Genomic DNA, 23,343 nt, shown 5'->3' on the forward strand with positions numbered 1-23,343 from the left:
ATATTTCACCTTTATTCCTTTTTAAAAAACTTTTTTTAGAGACAGACTATTGCTCTATTGCCCAGGCTGGAGCACAGTTGTGCAATCATAGCTCACTGCAGCCTTGAATTCCTGGACTCAAGTGACCCTCCCACCTCAGCCTCCCAAGTGGCTAGGACAGCTGGTGCATGCCACCATGCCTGGATTCTACCTTTATTCTTGATGAACCATTTGGCTGGGTATAGAATTCTACCCAGAAAATAATTTTCCTTTAGAAATTTGGAGGCATTGCCCCACCGTCTCTAGCTTCAGGGTTGTTGTTAAGAAGTCTGATGCCATCTGGATTTCTACTTCTTTGGATGTGCTTTTTCTCTTTGGAAGTTTTGGGTATTTTGTCTTTGTGCCTGGCATTCTAAAGCTTCATGATAATATGCTTTGTATGGGTCTGCTTCCCTTCACTGAGCTGAGTACTTAGTGGGCCCTTTCAATCTGGCAATTTAGGTCTTTCTGTTACCTTTCATGTTAGAGGATTTCTTAAGATGTTTGGTAATCCTGGTTGTCTGCTCGTATTCAAGGGTGAGAAAGCAAAAAGCTGCATAGTAGAAGCCCTGTGCTTTGGGGAAGACCTGTTGCCCAGGAACTTTACTGTAAGATGAAATGGGTAGGCTCTTTGTTGGGGAATTCTAACCACACCCTATCCTCCTCCATATTACCTCTTATCACTATCTTTGGGGATTTTTTTTTTTCCTTTTGGACTGGTCATATTCCTTTAAGAAGGCTTTTCCAATCTTCCGCTTGGAAGGTGAGAGGATCTGAGCATTTAGCATGACTGCATTAATTAATTAATCCCAGTTTTCTCTCTAGAGTCCCTATCCCCTTCAGCTATGGCTAAGAAGTGGACAAACCTCTGCATCTGTTAGGACGGAGGAGGGGCAGTTATCCAGTAGAAAGGAGTAGAGAGCATGCATATAAGAAGTACTACTACTTTTTAAGTAGTTCCCAGCCTCCAACCAGTTCCCTTATTTTATTCCTTCTTCATCTTCACTCTATATCCTGAGGATTTTGCAATGCCAGTAACTTAGCATTTGGTTTTCTCAGGTCTGCTAAGTCCTTTATCACTATTCTCTGGCCTCCAAAATTCTGTTGCTATTGCTTCATCTCATTCTCTCCTTGTTCTTGAGGGTTTTAGTGGGGTTCTGGAGGGAATCAAATTACATGCATTTGTTTAATCCATCATCTCTACCTGGAATCAACTGTCAAACATTCCAAAAAAACTGAGATTTATTTATCTACTAAATACTGAGTGTCTGTGATGTTTCTGGCACTTTGATAAATGCAGGAGATGAACTATGATTTATCTTCATAGTGATAACTGATGCTCTAACATAGTGTTTTGAAAAGAAAAATGTGCCTTTCCTCGCTACCATCCTGAAATTCTATTTTGTGAAGATTGGTAAATGCTGGGGTTATTTTGGGCTAGGGCAGCTTCATAACTGATACTGATTTTAAACAACATCTAGAAGATTTGGATCATTTCTGATATCACCCACCCACCCGTCCACCCCAGATGTATTTCTGAGTGTCAGTGAGTGAACTGGCCTAATACCTAATTCTAAGAGTGTATGCCGACTTATCTTAAAGGCCATTCATTCTGAACACTGCATAAAGCAAGATCAAACACCTCAAGCTCTGACTGAAGGGTGAGTATGCAGCTGTCTTAACAAAATTTTTATATACCCTTGATTGTGTCTCTGGTCCTGGTGGCAATTTATTCTAGATCTTGTCTTCAAAGTTTGGCAATCACAATGATATGATAACAGGAGGGAGGTTTAACATTTATTGAGTGCCTACTATGTATCAAGCAGTGGCCTTGATACTTCACAATTAGTAACTCATTTAACGTTATTCCTTAATAAATTCATAAGCACAGCAAAATTCTCCTGGAGCAAAGCAAATAGTTCAAGCATATGTCACTTTCTTTTCATTGTTCTCTTCACTCAGAATTCAAACTCCAGTTCTACATTTTTGTATTCTATTGTATAAAATCTCTTGATGCCAAACAGACATATTTGTACAAATCACATGCATATGAGGGTATGCTCTCAGAAATGTTGATAACCCTACTCTACCCTGTTTTTATATTCCAACAGATAAACCGTATACACCTAGCAGCATGGCCCAGTTGCTCTGGTGGTAGGTTTGGTGCACCCATGGAACAGAAAGAGGCCAGGCAGGCTCCCATCAGGACCAAACCCCATGAGCTACAGTGGCTGCCATCTTTTGCCTGAAACACCAGTGTCCACTGGTGATAAGGTTTTACTTTGAGAAAACTTTCTTTTGGCCTCCAAACTTTGTCCTGACATTGAGAGGATGCACAGTTTTGTTTTGTTTTTTAATGGATTGTGTCATCTTAAATTTCTGGCCCTGACTATTGATCAGAGTCTATGATGAACTGGCAAAGAGAAAATTATCTCTGCTTGTTACTGGTATCTTACACTGGCAAAGAACTGAACGATTTCTGGAGTTCTTCATCTTTTACATGAGTCAGGAAAATCACACATTTGGAGCAACTATCAGTAATAATGACATTAATAATTACATTTTATTTTTGTGAAGGTTACAAAGCAATATTATGCAAACTAGTTCCCATCAATATCCTTGAACTTGGTATTCTTTGATTTATAACTGTGTGAGTCAAAGATTATACTGTAAAATCATTAAAGACTAACACAATAAACATCAGCTAATGATTTTCCAATCTCAGTTTAAAGGTATGGTTTATGTTGAAAATTCCCCACCCCCGTAATAGAACCCCCTCAAAAATCATGAGAACAAGGAATTATGGCAAATAAGCTGTTTGAGCCTTAGAAGCAGTACCTTAAGACAGAAACATAAAATCTCGGTGAGGGAAGAAACGCTGAAGGTCAAACATCTACCTAAATCCTGCTCTACATTCAAATATTCTTCCTCAGGGGAAGGCTCTAAACGCTCCTAAAAGCATTTTGCATTTCCTAGATAGTGGATTCTCCGTCTAAGCCAGTGGGTTCACAGGAGTAGGAGGGAGAATTGGGGGCAGTGGATAATAAGGAATTAGAAAAGGAGAAGAGGAAGGGAGAGAAATGGGAACTGCCTTAGGGAGAGAAGAGTGGAAAGTTTACAGGCACACTCGTTTTATTGAGCTTCACTTTATTGCACTTCGCAGATACTATATTTTTTACAAATGGAAGGTTGGAGCAAGTCTATCCATGCCATTTTCCCAACAGCACATACTCACTTTGTGTCTCTGTGTCACGTTTTGGTATTCTTGCAATATTTCAAACTCGTTCCCAGTTTGTATATCTGTTAGGATGATTTGTGGTCAGCAATCTTTGGTGCTACTATTGTAACTCTTTGGAGGGCTCCACAAACCATGCCCACATAAGACGGCAAACTTAATTGATAAATATTGTGTGTGTTCTGACTGCTCCACCGACCAACCATTCCCACTTCTCTTTCTGTCTTCTCAGTCCTCCCTGTTCCCCAAGACACAACAATATTGAAATTAGACCAGTGAATAACCCTACAATAATCTTGGGCGACATAGTGAGACCCTGTCTCTAGAAAACATTTAAAATTATTAACTGGGCTAGGCCGGGCGCAGTGGCTCACACCTGTAATCCCAGCACTTTGGGAGGCCGAGGCGAGCAGATCACCTGAGGTCAGGAGTTTGAGATAAGACTGGCCAACATAGTGAAACCCTGTTTCTACTAAAAATACAAAAATCAGCTGGGTGTGGTGGTGGGCACCTGTAATTCCAGCTACTCAGGAGGCTGAGGCAAGAGAATCGCTTAAATCCAGAAGGTGGAGGTTGCAGTAAGCTGAGATTGCACCATTGCACTCCAGTGTGGGCAAGAAGAGTGAAACACTATCTGAAAAAAAAAAAAAAATTAGCTGGGCTTTGTGGTGAGCACCTGTAGACCCAGCTACTTGGGAAGCTGAGGTGGAAGGATCACTTGAACTCAGGAGGTCAAGGCCGCAGTGAGCCGTGTTCACACCACTGCACTCCAGCCTGGCTGATAAAGTGAGACCCTGTCCCCCAAACAAACAAACAACAACAACAACAACAAACCCCTACAATGGTCTCTAAGTGCCAAGTGAAAGGAAAAGTTGCATGTCTCTCACTTTATTTATTTATTCGTTTATTTTTGTAGGGATTATGTCTCTCACCTTAAATAAAAAGCTACAAATGATTACGCTTATTAAGGAAAGCATGTCAAAAGATAGGCTGGGCATGATGGCTCATGCCTATAATCCCAGCACTTTGGGAGGCCAAGGCGGGAGGATCACTTGAAGACAGGAGTTTAAGACAAGACTGGGCAATACAGTGAGGCCCTGTCTCTAAAAAAAAAATTTGTTTTTTAATTAGCCAGGCATGGTGGCATGTGCCTGCTGCCTGTGGTACCAGCTACGTGGGAGACTGAGGTGGGGGGGTTACTTGGGCCCAGGAGGTTGGGGTTGCAGTGTGCTGTGACTGCACTACTGCACTCCAGCCAGGGTGACAGAGTGAGACTCTGTCTCAAAAAAAAAAAGCTAAGATAGGCCAAAAGCTAGGCTTCTTGCACCAGTCAAGTTGTGAATTTAAAGGAAAAGTTCTTGAAGGAAATTAAATGTGCTACTTCAGTGAACACACAAAGGATAAAAAAAAGTGAAACAGCCTTATTACTGACATGGAGAGAGTCTGATAGAAGATCAAACCAGCCACAACATTCCTTTAAGCCAAAGCCTAATCCAGAGCAAGGTCCTAACTGTCTTTAATTCTATGAAGGCTGAGAGAGGTAAGGAAGCTGCAGGAAAAAAGTAGGAAGCTACTTTTTCCTGAGATTTAAGGAAAGACGCCATCTCTGTAATATAAAAGTGCAAAGCGAACCAAGTGCTAATGGAGAAGCTGCAGCAAGTGATCCAGAAGATCCAGCTAAGATAATTGATGAAGGTGGCTACACTAAACAACAGATTTTCTTTTTTTTTTTTTTTTTTTTTTTGAGACGGAGTCTCATCCTGTCGCCAGGTTGGAGTGCAGTGGCGCGATTTCGGCTCCCTGCAACCTCCACCTCTCGGGTTCAAGTGATTCTCCTGCCTCAGCCTCCTGATTAACTGGTCTTAGAGGCACCCGCCACCACGCCTGGCTAATTTTTGTATTTTTAGTAGAGACGGGGTTTCACCAAGTTTGCCAGGATGGTCTCGATCTCTTGACCTTGTTATCTGCCCGCCTTGACCTCCCAAAGTGCTGGGATTACAGGCCTGAGCCACTGCGCCCAGCCAACAGATTTTCAATGTAGGTAAGACAGCCTTATATTGGAAGAAGATGGCATTTAGGACTTTACTAGTTAGAAAGAAGTCAATGCCTGGCTCCAAAGGACAGGCTGACTGCCTTGTAAGGGGCTAAAACAGCTGGTGACTTTAAGTTGAAACGAATAATCATTTACCATTTCTAGAATTCTAGGCCCCTTAAGAATTATGCAGCTGAGCACAGTGGCTCACATCTGTAATCCCAGCACTTTGGGAGGCTGAGGCAAGTGGATTGGGCAACATTGCAAAACCCTGTCTTCACAAAAATAAAAATAAATTAGCTGGGCATGGTGGCATGCACCTGCAGTCCAAGCTACTTGGGAGGCTGAGGTGGGAGAACTGATTGAGGCAGGGGCTGTGATGATTGCACCACTGCGCTGCAGCATGGGCAACAGAGTAGACTCAAAAAAAAGAAAAAGAAAAAGAAAAAGAATTATGCTAAATCTGCTTTGTCTGTGCTCTGTCAATGGAACAATAAAGCCTGGATGACAGCACATCTGTTTACTGTATGGTTTACTGAATATTTTAACTCTACTATTAAAATGTACTGCTCAGAAAAAAAAGATTCCTTTCAAAATATTACTGCTCATTTACAATGCACCTAGTCACCCGAGAGCTCTGATGGAGACGTACAAGGAGATTCATGCTGTTTTCATGCCTGCTAACACAACATCCATTCTGTAGCCCATGGATCAAAGGGTCATTTTGACTTTCAAGTCTTATTACCTGAGAAATACATTTTGTAAGGCTATTACTGCCATAGATAGTGATTCTTCTGATAGATCTGGGCAAAGTAAATGGCCAGATGATTCAAAGGATGAGGTCACCATATCAACACTGAGTTTGGAAGAATTTGATTCCAACCCTCATGGATGACTTTGAGGGGTTCAAGACTTCAGTGGAGAAAGTCATTACAAATATGGTGGAAATAGTAAAAGGATTAGAATAAGTGGCGTCCAAAGATGTGACTGAATTGCTGGAATCTCAGGATAAAACTTGAATGGATGAGGAATTGTTTCTTCTGCATAAGCAAAGGAAGTGGTTTTTTGAGATAAAACTTACTCCTGGTGAAAATAACGTGAATATTGTTGAAATGATAACAAAGTATTGAGAATATTACATAAACTCAGTTGATAAAGCAGTGGCAGAGTTTGATAGGATTGACTCCAATTTTGAAAGAAGTTCTACTGTGGGGAAGATGCTACCAAACAGCATTGCATACTACAGAAAATTATTTTGTGAAAGAAAGAGACAATCGATGTGGCAAACTTTGTGGTTATCTTAAGAAATTGCCACAGCCACCCAAACCTTCTGCAACCATCATCCTGATCTGTCAACAGCCATCAATCTAAAGGCAAGTCCCTACACCAGTGAAAAGAGTATGTCTCACTGAAGTATCAGGTGATCATTAGCATATTTTAGCAATAAAGTATTTTAAAATTAACGTATGTAGATTTTTTCAGACATAATGTTATTGCACAGTTAGTAGACTACAATGTACTATAAACATGACTTTTATATGTGCTCAGAAGCCCAAAAAATTGTGACACGCTTTATTATGGTGATCTGGAAAAGAACCCACAATCTCCAAGGTATGCCTGTATGTTTTTCAGGGGACACTGACCCCCCTCACCATGGACCAAGCAGAGCTGGTGATGTGGAGATACACAGAGAGAGAAAATAGACTCAGCATTCAGGGAGTTTACAGCTTAGTGCAGAGGGAAGAACCTCTTGCATGAAGCAGTTAAATTTAGAATCTGCCACTGAGTCACTGGTAAACTCTGAGAACTGGACTAGTAAAATAAAGGCAAATCAGATTATACTGGATACAGATACTCTCAGATACAGGTACTTGAAAGGGACCAAACAACTCTCAGGCCAAGCACATGATTTGTTCAGAGCAGAATTGGGAGATGTTAACTTATCTACATAAAGAGTTTGGGCCGGGTGTGTGGCTCACGCTTGTAATACCAGCATTTTGGGAGGCCAAGGCAGACAGATCCCTTGAGGCCAGGAGTTCGAGACCAGCCTGGCCAACATGGCAAAACCTCGTCTCTATTAAAAATAGAAAAATTAGCCACCTGTGGTGGTGCGCACCTGTAGTCCCAGCTACTCGGTAGGCCGAGGCAGGAGAATTGCTTGAACCCAGGAGGCAGAGGTTGCAGTGAGCCAAGATCTCACCACTACTCCAGCGTGGTGACAGAGCAACAGTCCGTCTCACACACACAAAAAAGTTTGGTCACCAGTTGGAGGGGACCAACTGGTTGCAAGTTAGGACCAAAAAAGCAAGTCTGAGGGTCTCTTGGATGCCTAATCCCATTCTGAGGAGAGACCCAAACACTGGCTTCAGAGAAGTTCCCAGTTGTGGAGACAGCCTCACAGGGGCCTGCAGGTGCCACAACCAGGACTGCCTGCCATCCTCTGCTGTAAGCCCACTCTTAGCAACACCTTCTGCATGATCTGGTGTTGCAGGTACATCTCCGTGAAGTTTTCCTGGGTAGTATTTCCACCTCCTGGTTAGCATTAACCACTCCCTTCTCTGTCTCCACATTTATTGTGTACATACCTCTCTTGTGGACCAACCATACTGTGTCCAGAATTGGTTCCTTCCGGTGGGTTCTTGGTCTGGCTGACTTCAAGAATGAAGCCGCGGACCCTCGCGGTAAGTGTTACAGTTCTTACAGATGGTACGTCTGGAGTTTGTTCCTTCAGATGTTCAGATGTGTCTGGAGTTTTTTCCTTCCGGTGGGTTTGTGGTCTTGCTTGACTTCAGGAGTGAAGCCGCAGACCTTCGCAGTGAGTGTTACAGCTCTTAAAGGTGGTGCGTCCAGAGTTGTTTGTTCCTCCCGGTGGGTTCGTGGTCTCTCTGACTTCAGGAGCGAAGCTGCAGACCTTTGCAGTGAGTGTTAGGGCTCTTAAAGGTGGCGCGTCAGGAGTTGTTTGTTCCTCCCGGTGGGTTCATGGTCTCGCTGGCTTCAGGAGTGAAGCTGCAGACCTTCACAGTGTTACAGCTCATAAAGGTAGTGCAGACCCAGAGAGTGAGCAGCAGCAAGATTTACTGTGAAGAGAGAAGAACAAAGCTACCACAGCATGAAAGGGGACCGTAAGTTGCTACTGCTGGTGCTGGTGGCCAGCTTTTATTCCCTTTTTTGGCCCCGCCCACATCCTGCTGATCGGTCCATTTTACAGAGCACTGATTGGTCCATTTTACAGAGTGCTGATTAGTCCGTTTTTACAGAGTGCTGATTGGTGCAATTACAAACCTTTAGCTAGACACAGAGCACTGATTGGTGCGTTTTTACAGAGTGCTGATTGGTGCGCTTACAAACCTTTAGCTAGACACAGAGCACTGATTGGTGTGTTTACAATCCTTTAGCTAGACAGAAAAGTTCTCCAAGTCCCCACCCGACCCAGAAGCCCAGCTGGCTTCACCTCTCAATACCACACAGTATTTGTAATGCTTGGTTTACACATCTGTCTCACCTACCATATTGGAAGACAAGGAGCAAATCCTAGACATTTTTGTGTTCTTGGTGCCCCTGCCCAGTGCTTGGCACTCAGCAGATGCTCAGTCAATATTTGAATGACTGGATGAGTGAGTGAGTGAATGAGTGAATAAATGAATGAATGATAAATGATCAAATAAATAAAAGGGTACGTGGAAAATTAATGTGAGCAAAGAGTTCAAGTCCACACTGTACCCAGGGAACAATGCTAAGAATGACCTGCACGAAGCCTGTGTGAAAAGAATCAAAAGAAAGTAGATTAATAGAGTTAGGCCAGGTAATTAAAGGCCTTGAGTGCCAATAAACGTTCCTTTGTTTATTCATTCATTCCCCTAAAACATGCTGTTAACTTTTTTAGGTTTTGTCTCTATCCTTAGAGAGTATGGAACTGAGGGGAGAGGATGCCCTCACTACAGCTACATTCAAAGGCAGATGGTGGCAAGGGGCAGAGAGGCACAACTAAGGGGCCGTGGAGGTTCAAGGATCAATAAGTCACTTTTGGTTGTGCTGACAGAGAAGCATTTGAGTTGGACTTCAAGGGTAAGAGGACCAGCAAAAGGCATGGCATCAGCAGGGTAGCAGAGGTGGGATTGTGCAAGCAATATAGGGAGGCTGAGAATGGTGCCCCATGGCTAAAGCAAATCAGGAATCAGAGGGGCAAGATAGAAGATAAAGAAGATAAAAATGTAAGAGAGGTGGTTCATGCCTGTAATCCCAATACTTTTTTTTTTACTTTAAGTTCTGGGATACATGTGCTGAATGTGCAGGTTTGTTACATAGGTATACATGTGCCATGGTGCTTTGCTGCACCTATCAACCTGTCATCTAGGTTTTAAGCCCCACTTGCATTAAGTATTTGTCCTAATGCTCTCCCTCCCCTTGCCCCCATCCCCTGACAGGCCCTGGTGTGTGACGTTCCCCTCCCTGTGTCCATGTGTTCTTACTGTTCAGCTCCCACTTCTGAGTGAGAACATGGTGTTTGGTTTTCTGTGCCAGTGTTAGTTTGCTGAGGATGATGGTTTTCAGCTTCATCCACGTCCCTGCGAAGGATATAAACTAATGTTTTTTCATGGCGGCATAGTATTCCATGGCGTGTATGTGCCACATTTTCTTTATCCAGTCTATCCAATCCCAATACTTTTGAGGCCAAGGCAAGAGGATTGCTTGAGCCCAGAAGTAGGAGACCAGCCTGGGCAACACAGTGAGATTCTGTCTCTACAAAAATTTTTCAAAAATTAGCCGGTTATGGTGGTGCATGCCTGTAGTCCCAGCTACTGGTAAGGCTGAGGTGGGAGGATCACTTGAACCCAGGAGTTGGAGGCTGCAGTAAGCCGTGATCATGCCACTGCTTTCCAGCAGTGACAGAGCTGAGGCAGAGCAAGACCCTGTCTCAAAACAAACAAACAAACAAAAAAGATGTAACAGGAGGTTAGGTGAGCCTTGCAGGGTGTTTGTCAGGCTAGGCTGAGTGCACTTATTTCAGGAGGAGCTGGGGAGCGTGTGGTGACTTGCTGTAGGTTTGGGTAGGGCTAATTACTATAGGTACTGAGAGCTGTCAGCCCAGCCCTGGATACAAAGGCGAGGTAAATCTTTTTGACAGGCTTACCTAAGGTTTTGAATTTTTTTTACTGTATAATTAAGTGTCAAATGCTGAGGTAGTTTCTGAGGTTTTTGTATAAAAACTCGTTCTTCTCAGGTTGCCCTTTCATGGCACCAGATACTGTCATTATCATTGTGTAGTGTTTGAAGACAGACCTCGGCTGAGACAGATAACCATAGACCTAGAACATGGTAGGTTCTCCCCTGCCTAGTTAGGACACCCTTGATCATGGGGTCAGTGAAGCCTCTAGAAAATGTACTATGAAAACTTTCAGTTTATCAGTACTTGGCACATATTAAACCTCAGTTACTGTTAGCCCAGGTATGGCTGTACTTACATTTGGGAAAAACATTTCATGTTCTGTAGTCTTAGAACAGAATACAAGTGTATTTTTCAGGATTCCATTGGTTCTAAGTGACAGCCAAAACCACTTATGCCTTGCATTAGATTTATTGAAGAGATACTGAAGTAGCTCACAGAACTGAAAGAAAAGCCAGAAGTAGGCAGCTCTGGGTGCTTGGAGATGATAGCTGGGCCAAGGCTGCCCAGATTGTCTATTTACCATTCCCTCTGCCAGTGGGGAGCAGGACTTCTGGCAGCCCCAGATTCACGTCCTTCCTGCATCGTGACCTAAGAGGCAAGAATGAGCCTCCTCTCTATAGCTCCAGTAGACAATTCTGGATAAAGGCTTGGAACTCCTTGGTTTGATCTGTGTGCCTCCTGCCCTCACACTGAAGTGTGGTGGGTGGGGTGATGGGGACAGAGCACCATGATCAACTCAGCATGGGTTATATGCCCTCCCCTGTGGTCAGGGAGTCTGGGACTCTGCCAGAGGAGTGGGGAAGATAGCAGGTACACAAAGACAACAACTACTATGCAAAGGCAAAAAGTCCCGTGTAGGTGCTCATTTGACTTTGGCTGGAACTCTGAGGGTTTCCTGATTCAAATTCCAAAGACTTAAATTTTTGACTGGGTTCCACTCAACAAAGTATGAATCAATGATGTTCCCATACTTCAGTGTACCTTAATTATGTCTTAATTACTTCAGAGTCACTGACACTGGCTTAAGTCCTTCAAATTATTTAATTTAAAAGGTATTTCTTTTTACCTTCAATCTCTGTTTATCTTGAAAGACATCTTTTAATTTTCTCACTTAGACATGGAATTTTCTATGTCTAAAAGCCAAATGTATGCATTAAAAGACACTCATAGTAGCTTTTGTGAGTTGTGTCCCCTAAGGACCAGGCAGTGACTTGGTCATGACTCACCAGCTGCTGATCTCTAATAACCCTTCCAGTGTCTGAACCTGCAGTGGGAGCACTGGTGCTGGCCCTGCTGGGTCAGAGCTGAAGAGGGAAGGGAAGAGAGGGTCTCCAGCAAAACAGCCAAAGGAAAAGCTTATTCTTTTTTATTTTATGTTTCATAGAGACAGGATCTCGCTAGGTTGCCCAGGCTGGTCTCAAACTTCTGGCCTCAAGCAATCCTCCCATCTCAACTTCCCAAAGTGCTGAGATTACAGGAGTCAGCTATGGTACCCAGTCCTTAAAATGCTGGGTTTTTTTAGATGGAGTCTCACTCTGTCACCCAGGTTCGAGTGCAGTGGTGCAATCTCAGCTCACTGCAGCCTCTGCCTTCCAGGTACAAGCAATTCTCCTGTCTCAGCCTCCCAAGTAGCTGGGACTACAGGTGCACGCCACCATGCCCAACTAATTTTTGTATTTTTAGTAGAGACGGGGTTTCACCATATTGGTCAGGCTGGTCTTGAAGTCCTGACCTCAGGTGTTAAATACTCAGAGTATTAAAAATTGTCTTGGCATCCCGAAGTGCTGGGATTACAGGCATGAACCACTGTGCCCAGCCCTTAAAATGTTTTTAAGCATTTAGGACAGGATCTGGGAATATAATAAACACTTGTAGTAGGGCAGAATAGGAGAGGTGGCAATCCACAGAAACAATTTTCTTCCTTATTCAGATGTCTTGAATAAAAGCCTAGTATATTAAATATCCTGATTAAGAAGGACAAGTTAGCCAGGCACCATGGCTCACGCCTATCATCCCAGCATTTTTGGAGGCTGAGGCTGGAGAATCACTTGAGACCAGGAGTTCAAGACAAGCCAAGGCAACATGGCAAAACCCCATCTCTACAAAAAATACAAAAATTAGCATGGTGGTGTGTGCCTGTAGTCTCACCTACTCAGGGGGCTGAGGTGGGAGAATCACCTGAGTCCAGGAGGTAGAGGCTACAGTGAGCCATGATTGCACCACCACACTTCAGCCTGGGCAGGGCAAGACTCTGTCTCAGAAAACAAAAAGACAGGTTGCATCAAATCTAAGGGTCCATTCAATTTTTAATACTCTAATTACATTATACTTGATATTTCTTGAAATAAAATGACTTTCAGTTGGAAATGCTTTTGTTCTAGTGAATTTTTATACAGTTGTACTTTATAGTGGATTATGCCTATGTGTATATAGTCAGCCAAGACCTGAATTCAAATAATTTACCCCAAATGACTCTATACCACTTGTTCTCTACCAGGAATGATTTCTCCCCCACTGAATACATTTATCAATGTCTGGACACATTTTTGCTTGTCATGACAGGACAGCCCTTTACACTCTTACAACAAAGCCCCAAATGTTAAGAATGCTGAGGTTGAGAAGGACTGTGAAGGACTATTCTCTCTCTCTCTCTCTCTCTCTCTATATATATATGCAAAAGTACAGTCATGAAAGAAACAGACTAAAAGTGATCTACAGTAAAAACAGGACTTTTCCAAGGAAAATGTGAATGAGTGGTAAGGGAGGTACTGAGGTGAATGGCATGTCAGAAGAGTCTGTCTGTGGAGACTAGAGATGATCAAGATGTCAGGTTTCTAAACAAGTCAGCCAACTTTCCAATCCATCTGCCAAGAGCTCAGCCCAATTCTGCCTCAGCCGAGTGACCCATCTGTAAGCCTTGGCTACTGGAGACAAAAGTGCTGCTATCTCTTCATAGAACTGGGCACAACTGCAGAGTAATGCACACTAGCATTCTTGTTAGCAGTTGGCAAGTTCACAATCAGCGCAATTGTTTCTGAAAGTGTGCGAGTGCACTATTGCTTCATGTTATTAATGTCTGCAGTGTGCTAGGAATAAAAGGATGGCTGGGGGGAGGGGATACATACATTTTAATTATTCAAATACATGCAGAATTTAACAGCCTTAAAGACTATTTCTGAGGCTCCTTCCTGCATCGACACAACGTGTTAGATTCTACCAAGAACTCAAAATAATTCCCTTGCTTTGAGTTGGGATTTAAAAGACACCCATTAATTCTTTTGGGGTACCAGGTGAACATTTGGTCATTCCTGTTGTGGGGGGGGAAAAATCAGAAATAACACAGCATGGACTGGTAAATGTACCTCGGTCCACCTCACCATCTCCTTATTTATGTGGCAGCAGCTCAGAGGCAGCCTTTCAACATAAGTCCCATATTTTATTCAGTTCTGTTCATCAACTGCTGTTCTTATTGCTTTTCCATCTAATTGTGTTTTTAGCTAAAAAAAAATTTGGGGTTCTATGATGTCAGTATCAAAAGACACTTGCTCTTTGACAAGTTAAGTTATTTTATCTCCAAAGAAAGATATGGAACAATGTCAGACCACTAAGATGCTATTTTATGTTGGGCTTAGAGGTCATGGAGTGATTCAAAGTAAAATGTTACTCAGTCTTATATTATATATTATATAATATATGTTATATATATTATATATTAATCAACAAATATTTAATGAGTGATCACTGCTACTTAGGACCACCAGTGTTAGGTGCAATGAGACATGTAAATATATGTTATTGATCTATAAATATAAAAGCAAATATAAACATAGAAAGAAAACATATCAAATGTTTTTACTGAGTCAGAGACAGTATTTGTGGTGAAGGAGTGTTTTGGTAGGGGGTAAATCAAAAGACTATTCTATGGCAGCTGGTTAATAGAGTTTCAGGCTTCAAGGATATCATAATCTAGTTAGGAAGACAAATTACATTGATAGTAGAGAATTAATGAGTGTTAAATAGTTTGGTCTTCATTATCAGTGTAATGTTAGTTTATAAAAGGAAAAACCAGATTGGCTTGAATAAATGGTTTAATCGGTAAAGTAGTCAGAAATAAGATGGGATGAATAATTCATATCATGGAGCTAGTCAAGCTAGAAAGTCTGAAATTGATCACACACAGACACACACACACGCGCGCACACACACACACAGAAGCAACTCTCTCGAATAAGGGAATGACAGTCACTCAAGGGCTATAATATGTGCTGGGCACTGTGCCAGTTGCTAAGGGCACCAAGATGACCAGTGTACAGTTCTTGCTCTTATGGAGCTCACAAAGAGGCATTTTAGGACATTGATTTGGCTGAAGTCCACAGGACAGACAGGAATGGGGTGAATTGAGAGCTAAAGAGACCAGCTATGAGGATGGCCAGTGAGAAAATGAGGGCCTGGGCTAATGTAGAGGTCTTGGGAGAGCAGAGAAGAGTGAACCTGCAGGTACGGAAGTGCTTGCCGCCTGCAAAAGGAGGGTTGGAAAAGAGGGAAGCAATAAGGAGGGCAGGAAGGAACAGTAGGGTTGCCACCAACTGAAACAGGGCACTTGTAAAGGCAGCCAAACTACAGTAGCAGAAATTATGAATTTTTAAAAGATACTGAAAGTGAGCTCATGGCAGGACATACACACTGAAATAAATACTAAGAAGATGGAACAATGGACTGATGCAGGATAGATGAGGCTGGATGAATTCTCCAGGAGCTGAATAGCAAGAGAAATCAGAGCCTTAGCAGGGGCACCCAGAGAGTTAGGAGCTGGGAGGGGAAGGGAGTCAAAAGTAGTTGAAAGGTCAAGAAGAAGGAGAATGTAGTGTCACTGAATCTAAGGGAGGAAAGAATTTCAAGGAGTGGGTTGTCAGAGAGGCTGAAGAGAATGAAAACCAAGAGAAAGCCATTCATTGTATAAAACTGCACTCTATAAGGCAGTCTGTGGGTTTTTTGTTTTAAAAATAAATAAAAAGTATATGATATTAATAGGCTCTGAAATAAAACATATATGCAAATGAACATCAAAGATTCAGTGACCTGCAGGACTGAGATAAGAGTGCCTTATAGTCATATAGCCCTTTGGTTTTTAAAGTACCTTAGAATACATTATTTGAACTGATCTTTTATTACATTCCTGGGATGATTATAACCTAAAAGGAATCACATTTCCTGTTTTGATCATTTAGTTTTGATAGTTGCATTTGTACAACTATCAATACTAACAATAAATAACTATCCGGGAACTTTGTGACAGAAAATGAAAGATGATGACAATTATGATGATACCCATAGTAATAATACCCAACATTTATATAGCATGAAATGATTTCACATATGTTATTTCATTTTACCTTCAACAGCTCAGTGAAATAAATCTCATTATCTCCATTTTATATGTGTGGGCAGCTTTTAAAAATCCATGCTCCAAACAGATACATTAAACAGGGCTAAACTAGACCAAAGAAATGGGCTTTTTATGTTTAATAAACTTAAAGCCCTGCTAAGAACAATGAAGGAAATTTTTATTATAGAACAAGAAACAAAATACTAGGACACATCAATTAATCTATCCCCTTTCTCTAAGAAGACAGAATATGGAGTTGCTTATCCCATTTGAAAGTCTTATAAATTTCTGCTAGTTAGAAATGTTTTGGTTGCAAATGACAAGACCCACCTCAAACTCTTTTAGGAAAAATAGTAGCAGTGGGATTGATTGCTCAATAATTGAACAGACTAAGAGTTGAAGTTCAGTCTAAAGGTTCAGATGTGAATGAATTCAAGCACAATTCTAGCTGGAAAAGAGCAAATGCAGAGTTCAGATGGGCTGAGTGTGTGTGTATGTGTGTGTGCGTGTATGTGTGTGTGTGTGTGTGTGTTGGGGGTGGGGGGAGCGGGGGAGATGAGACAAAGCCCTACCTCAATTTCAAGGACTTAAAGTGGGGAAGGAATGGTCTTCAGAAAGAAAATTAAGGTGCTTCCAGTAGAAGAAAGAAGAATGGATGCTGGGCAGGCAAAACCGTAGATCTCCAAAATTACTATCCTCAAACGGTGTTCACCAACTTACCTGAAATTCTCACTGTCAGAACTATTTCTTTAAGACTTTGGGTCTCAAGAGTTTCCTACAGTTAATTGGCTACTCTGGGGCAAATGTTCTCAATGTTGGCTGTATATCAGAGTCATGTGGGTAGCCAGAAAAGGTTTCAAAAATATATGGATGACTGAGCCTAACCTCTCAAGTGAGGTCCAGTGGACACCCCAAACTTTGTCCATGCAGTACATTTTGAAAGGAACAACAAATTGTGCAAAATGAGTAGCAGAGTTATCAGTTTCTCATTCCATATCTTCTCTCCTCTCTCTTTTCACCTCCAATGCTATCAGTGAGGACTGTCACGGAGTAGGTATCCCATAAATATTGGCAGAACTGAATATAATGGAACTGAAATGAGAGAATATACTATACTATCCGTGTTCCTGTGTTTTCCTCCTTTGAACATACTAGATTCCTACTTCCGGTTTGGGACTTACTGTCGACAAGATAAGAAAAGTGATGGACAAAGTGAGGAGGAGTCATGTGCTCAAGGACCCTCCAATCCAGCGGGGGAAAGAGGTGAGTTTCCCGGAATGACTGGAATTTGGTGAGCACATGGAAGGCACAGCTAACCTCATCTTAAAGAATCCAAATAAGTCTAAGTCTTAAGTGAGATTTAGAAGTCAGGGCCGGACGCGGTGGCTCACGCCTGTAATCACGGCACTTTGGGAGGCCAAGGCGGGCGGATCACGAGGTCAGGAGATGGAGACCATCCTGGCTAACACGGTGAAAACCCATCTCTATTAAAAATACAAAAAAATTGGCCAGGCGTGGTGGCGGGCGCCTGTAGTCCCAGCTACTCGGGAGGCTGAGGCAGGAGAATGGTGTGAACCCTGGAGGCGGAGCTGGCAGTGAGCCGAGATGGCGTCACTACACTCCAGCCTGGGCGACAGAGCGAGACTCCGTCTCAAAATAAAATAAAATAAGTCAGGCAGAGAGAGGGGGTATTGGGTGTGCTGAGCATGGTTAAAGTCCAGTAAGCAAGAAAGCCGGCCTATTTGAAGACTTGCTTCAGTTATGGCTAGAGGATAGTGCCTAAGGGCAAGGTGAGCAGGGCTGAAGCTGGGGAAAGAGCCCGGGACTTGAGTGGTATGTTTATCTTTATTTAAATACTCAGGGCTCTAAAGGAGCGTTAATTCCAGACAGAATTCTCACACATTCTGTCATTTTTGCGCATGTACATTTCTATTTGTGGATTGAAGAAAAATATTACAGTTTTAAGTTGGGTTTAAAAAAATCAGTCAAGAAATGAACCCAAATGGCTTCCATAAGGCCACTATGATTTGGCGTTCTTGGGCTGCAGTGCCACCACTCGGCCACAGGGTAGCAGTGCAGCTCAGCAGACAGTGGGAAGCGGAAAGCAGAATAGTTGAGGGGCGGGGTTACAGGGAATCCCTCCCCAAAGCAGCAAATAATAGGGCTCTCCTTGAACTAGGTGGAACACATTAGCCCCATTTCTACACCTCCACACTTCCTTCCTCTATCATCTATCCCCACATCTATCAAGTCTAGCATAAATTCATGCGGAGTACAAACATGTTTGTAAAACAATGATCCCTACAGGACTTGCTACATGCCCCCCATCTCAGTAAACAGTGGGCTTTCCTTGTAAAAAAAAAAAAAAAAAAAAAAAAAAAAAAGGGAAATAATGAAAAGGTCCAATGATGAGAGGCTGACTAAATGACTTGTGGTATGTTTATCAAAGAAATACAATGCCTCCATTAAAAAAAAAAAATCTGTTTTGCAGATTATTTAAAGATAGAGAAAATGATAAAGAGAAAAAAGTGAAAAAAAAAAAAAAAAAAAGCAAAATCCGAACAATATGCAGTGAGATCCCAGACTGCTTGCTTGCTTGCTTGCTTGCTTGAGACAGGTTCTCTCTATGTTGCCCAAGCTGGTCTCGAACTCCTGGGCTCAAATGATCCTCCTGTCTCAGTCTCCCAAGTATCTAGGACTAGGGGCGCCTGCCACCACAACTTGCTAATTATTTTTATTTTTACTTTTATAGAGATGAGAGTCTTGCTTTGCTCCCCGGCTGGTCTCTAATTCCTGGCCTCAAGTGGTCCTCTTGTTTCCGCAGAACAGATATTTGTAACAAAATAGAAACCTATTGTTTTGTGACTTGCTAAATTCACATAACTATATATCCTGAACTTTTCCCATGTCATTAAGTATATGATTTTTTATGACTGGGCTGAATACTTATTTTAATATAAGTGTGAACTATAACTTATTCAGCCAATCTCCTATTGTTTTTTTTTTTTTGAGACGGAGTCTCGCTCTGTCGCCCAGGCTGGAGTGCAGTGGCGCGATCTCGGCTCACTGCAAGCTCCGCCTCCCGGGTTCACGCCATTCTCCTGCCTCAGCCTCCCAAGTAGCTGGGACTACAGGCGCCCGCTACCACGCCCGGCTAATTTTTTTGTATTTTTAGTAGAGACGGGGTTTCACCGTGTTAGCCAGGATGGTCTCGATCTCCTGACCTCGTGATCCGCCCGCCTCGGCCTCCCAAAGTGCTGGGATTACAGGCGTGAGCCACCGCGCCCGGCCAATCTCCTATTGTTAAATATCTCTTTTATTTCCTAGTTTTTAGCTGGTAAGAATGAGACTAACATCCATTTGCTTTTGCGTCTCTTTGATTATTTTCTTAGTATTAATTGTTAGAACTGAATTGTTGGATCAAAGACATTTCATCCATTTGTCAAGTGAAAGGGTGCTGCAATTTACCCTCTCCTCAGTAGTATCTTTTGGAATATCATAGCATTATGATAAGTCTTGAAACATGGTAGGGTTAGTCATTCAACTTTGTTCTTATTTTCCAAAGTTGTTTTGGCTATTCTAGTTCTTTTACATTTCCATATGAGTTTTAGAATCACCTTATCAGTTTCTACACAAAAAATCTGTGAAATTTTAGCCGGGTGCCATTGTGTGCACCTGTAGTCCTAGCTACTTGGGAGGTTGAGGCAGGAGGATCTCTTGGCTCAGGAGTTTGAGCCTGTTTCTAAGAAAATACAAAAACAAAACCAAATTTGGACTGGGATGTCACTGAAACTAGAAATCAATTTGGGGATAATTGACTTATTCTTAGAAATTGGCCAGGCGCAGTGGCTCATGCCTGTAATCCCAGCACTTTGGGAAGCTGAGGCTGGTGGATCACTTGAGGTCAGGAGTTCGAGACCAGTCTGGCCAACATGGTGAAACTCTGTCTCTACTAAAAATATAAAACTTAGCCAGGCATGGTGGTAACCCATTAAATCCTTCACAATTAAGTATTAGGCGTAGGTTTTTATGGATGCCCTTTATCAGGTTGATGAATTCCTTAGCTTTTTGAGAAAATGGATGTTGGATTTTTGTCAAATGCCTTTTCTGCATCTATTGAGATGATCTTGTGGTTTTCTTTTTCAGTTTGTTAAGATGATGAATTATAGGCCAGGCGCGGTGGTTCACGCCTGTAATCCCAGCACTTTGGGAGGCCGAGGTGGGCAGATCACGAGATCAGGAGATCGAGACCATCCTGGCTAACACAGTGAAACCCCGTCTCTACTAAAAAATACAAAAAATTAGCCGGGCGCGGTGGTGGGCGCCTGTAGTCCCAGCTACTCAGGAGGCTGAGGCAGGAGAATGGCGTGAACCCAGGAGGCGGAGCTTGCAGTGAGCCGAGATCGCACCACTGCACTCCAGCCTGGGCGACAAAGTGAGACTCCGTCTCAAAAAAAAAAAAAAAAAAAAAAAAAAAAAAAAGATGATGAATTATATTGATTTACTATATATATATATACACACACACACACACACACACGCACACACAAAATACATATGTATCTTAATTCCAATAGCTTTTGGAGTGCAAGAGGCTTCTGGTTACATAGATGAAGTGTATAGTGGTGAAGTTTGAGATTTCAGCATACCAGTCCCAAGTAGTGTACATCCTTGACTTGCTCCTGATTTTAGGGGTAACCCATTAAATCTTTCACAATTAAGTATTAGGTGTAGGTTTTTATGGATGCCCTTTATCAGGTTGATGAATTCCTTAGCTTGTTGAGAAAATGGATGTATATGTAGCTTTTCATCACCTATCCCTTCCCACTCTCCCCCATTCTGAGTCTCCATTATACCACTCTGCGTGACTTTGCACATCCATAGCTTAGTTCCCACTTAGAAGTGAAAATATACAGTATTTGGTTTTCCATTCCTGATTTACTTCACTTAGAATAATGGCTTCCAGGCCGGGCGCGGTGGCTCATGCCTGTAATCCCAGCACTTTTGGGGGCCGAGGCGGGTGGATCACTTGAGGTCCAGAGTTTGAGACCAGCCTGGCTGACATGGTGAAACCCCATCTCTACTAAAAATACAAAAATTAGCTGGGTGTGGTGGTGCACACCTGTAATCCCAGCTACTCAGGAGGCTGAGGTGAGAGAATCACTTGAACCTAGGAGGTGGAGGTTGCAGTGAGCTGAGATTGCACCATTGCGTACTGAGATCACACCATTGCACTCCAGCCTGGGCGACAGAGCGATACTCCATCTCAAAAATAATAATTATTATTATAATGGCTTCCAGCTCCATATTGATTCATTTTCTAATTTTAAGCCAACTTTTCATTTCTGGGATAAATTCCATTTGGTCTTGACATATTATTCTTTCTCTATATTGGGAGATTTTGTTTAGAATTTTAGATCTCGTTAATGGATGATAATTAGTCTATAGTTTTCTTGTAACACCTTTGGTTTTGGTATCAGGGAAATGCTGGCCTTGAGTGAACTGAAAAGTATTGCTCCCTTTAAATTTTTAGGAAAATTTGTTGATAATTGGTAGAATTTTTTTCTCAAATGTTTGCTAGAATTCACCAGTAAAGCCATCTGGCCCTGGAGTTTTCTTTGTGGGAAGGTTTTTAACTACACATTTAATTTCCTTAATAGTAATAAGGCTCCCCTCGCTTGTGTCCTATCTTCCAGACCTCATTCTTCTACATTGCCTGATGTCTGTTGCCTTGAAAACTATGCTTTCTTATGTTTGGTCTTTTTCCTTTTTTGGCTGCTTCAGGAAGGACAATAAATCTGGTTTTTGTTATTCCATGTTGTGTGGAAACAGAAGTGCTTTATATGTTTCTATATTTTCATAGCAAAATTTTTTTATCGCTCAAAAATTATAAATATACATTTGGAAAATGCTACATAGCTTTGAACAGCAAAGAATTTAGTAATTATTTTGAGAATTTCTGACAGGTCCTCATTATTTACTCTGAAAACACTAAACTGTAAAGCTCTATGCAATTATTAAATATTATTTTTGTTGTGTTTTCCATGTTGTACAAAAGCTTTATATATACTTTAGGCTTACAATGTGTTCCTACTTTCACATAATATTTAGAAGAGGCTGACTAATGAAAGCTGGAGAAACAGTATACGAAATGCTTAATTTTGGTTTATCAATTATATTCAATAAGTTAAAATGTCTAGTTTAATGAGTCATTAAATACAAATAACCTGGATAGGGCTATTTAAAAAGTTTATATTAGAGAAGGCTTTCTCTCAACATCTTGACTTTATCTAGAACTTTAGGAAATGTTTAGGTGAAAGGAAAGGTAGCAAAAATTGTAGTAATTAATGAACATTAAGGACAAAAGTTAAAATACCCACTCAAAGCTGCAAATGTTAAACTGTATCTCTTATCATGGTTTGATTTGAATATGCCCTACTGCACACTGAAATATATCAAATTCAAAGATTTTATAAATGATAATACAATTGTAAGTTTTCAAAAAAAGATGGCAGGAATTGCAGTAAGTGCTTTTAGAGCATTGAATTCTGTTCAGATGATTTTAAAAAATAATTGGTAATAACTTAGTAAATAGTTTAGTAAACTGTTTCTTAAAACTTTTTTCATCCATGATAGATATAATAATGTAGCATATAAATAGGAAGAAGAGTAAACATAAGACAGCCTGAAGGTAAAAATTAAGCCAATGGGAACAATTTCTTTTTCCAGAGATACGGATTTCCTTATTCTGCCACTGTATGGCAGAGTAACAACCAACCAACCAATCAGACAAACAAAACAAAACATCCAACCAATTTTTTTTTTTTTTTTGAGATGGAGTCTCGCTCTGTCACCCAGGCTGGATTGCAGTGGTGCGATCTCGGCTCACAGCAACCTCCACTCCCCAGGTTCAAATGATTCTCCTGCCTCAGCCTCCTGAGTAACTGGGATTACAGGCATGGGCCACCATGCCCGACTATTTTTTTTTTTATACTTTTAGTACAGATGAGGTTTCACCATGTTGGCCAGGCTGGTCTTGAACTCCTGACCTCAAGCGATCCATCCACCTCAGCCACCCAAAGTGCTAGGATTACAGGCGTGAGCCACTTCACCCAGCCGCAACCAATTCTTCAAGACCACCTCATTAGTATTCACAGTGCTGTGTCTCCAAGGCTCTAGAGATAAATGAAATAACTGAATCCTTGAGAAAATTCTATTTTCTTAATGATGAAAGGGGAAATAAAACTGGCTTTCCGATGAGTGCAAATTTAATACATATTTTAAAAGGGTAAGGTTGTCAATTGTCATAAACAAAAACAATCAAATAGAATAAGGGAGCTCAGATTCTGAATGAAACCCTATTCTGTATTTTGAGTCATTCCGTTTTGAATCATACAGTTACCATGTCCTATCAAATACAGAAAGCAGTGAGCAGGATAAATTGGACACCCAACAGCTTTCTAGTTAAGCAGTTTCTACAGCTACCTTCACTGAAGCTATTAGGA

The 23,343-nt window shown here is 41.7% G+C and overlaps 1 protein-coding gene across 2 annotated transcripts in view; it reads right to left on the reverse strand.

Annotated features, from left to right (window-relative positions):
- The window catches only part of SH3D19 (SH3 domain containing 19), a 232,464-nt gene extending 224,102 nt beyond the window's left edge, over window positions 1-8,362 (reverse strand). The window contains exon 1 of one of the 2 annotated variants that reach the window (XM_055111910.2): window positions 7,871-8,362. The gene's annotated coding sequence lies outside the window, so the exon portion shown is untranslated. The remainder of the gene's footprint in view (window positions 1-7,870) is intronic. The other variant, XM_055111913.2, reaches the window with a different exon arrangement.
- Between the last annotated feature and the right edge of the window lie 14,981 nt (window positions 8,363-23,343).

This window comes from Pan paniscus, chromosome 3 (genome assembly GCF_029289425.2).
Source record: "Pan paniscus chromosome 3, NHGRI_mPanPan1-v2.0_pri, whole genome shotgun sequence".
NCBI lineage: Eukaryota > Metazoa > Chordata > Mammalia > Primates > Hominidae > Pan > Pan paniscus.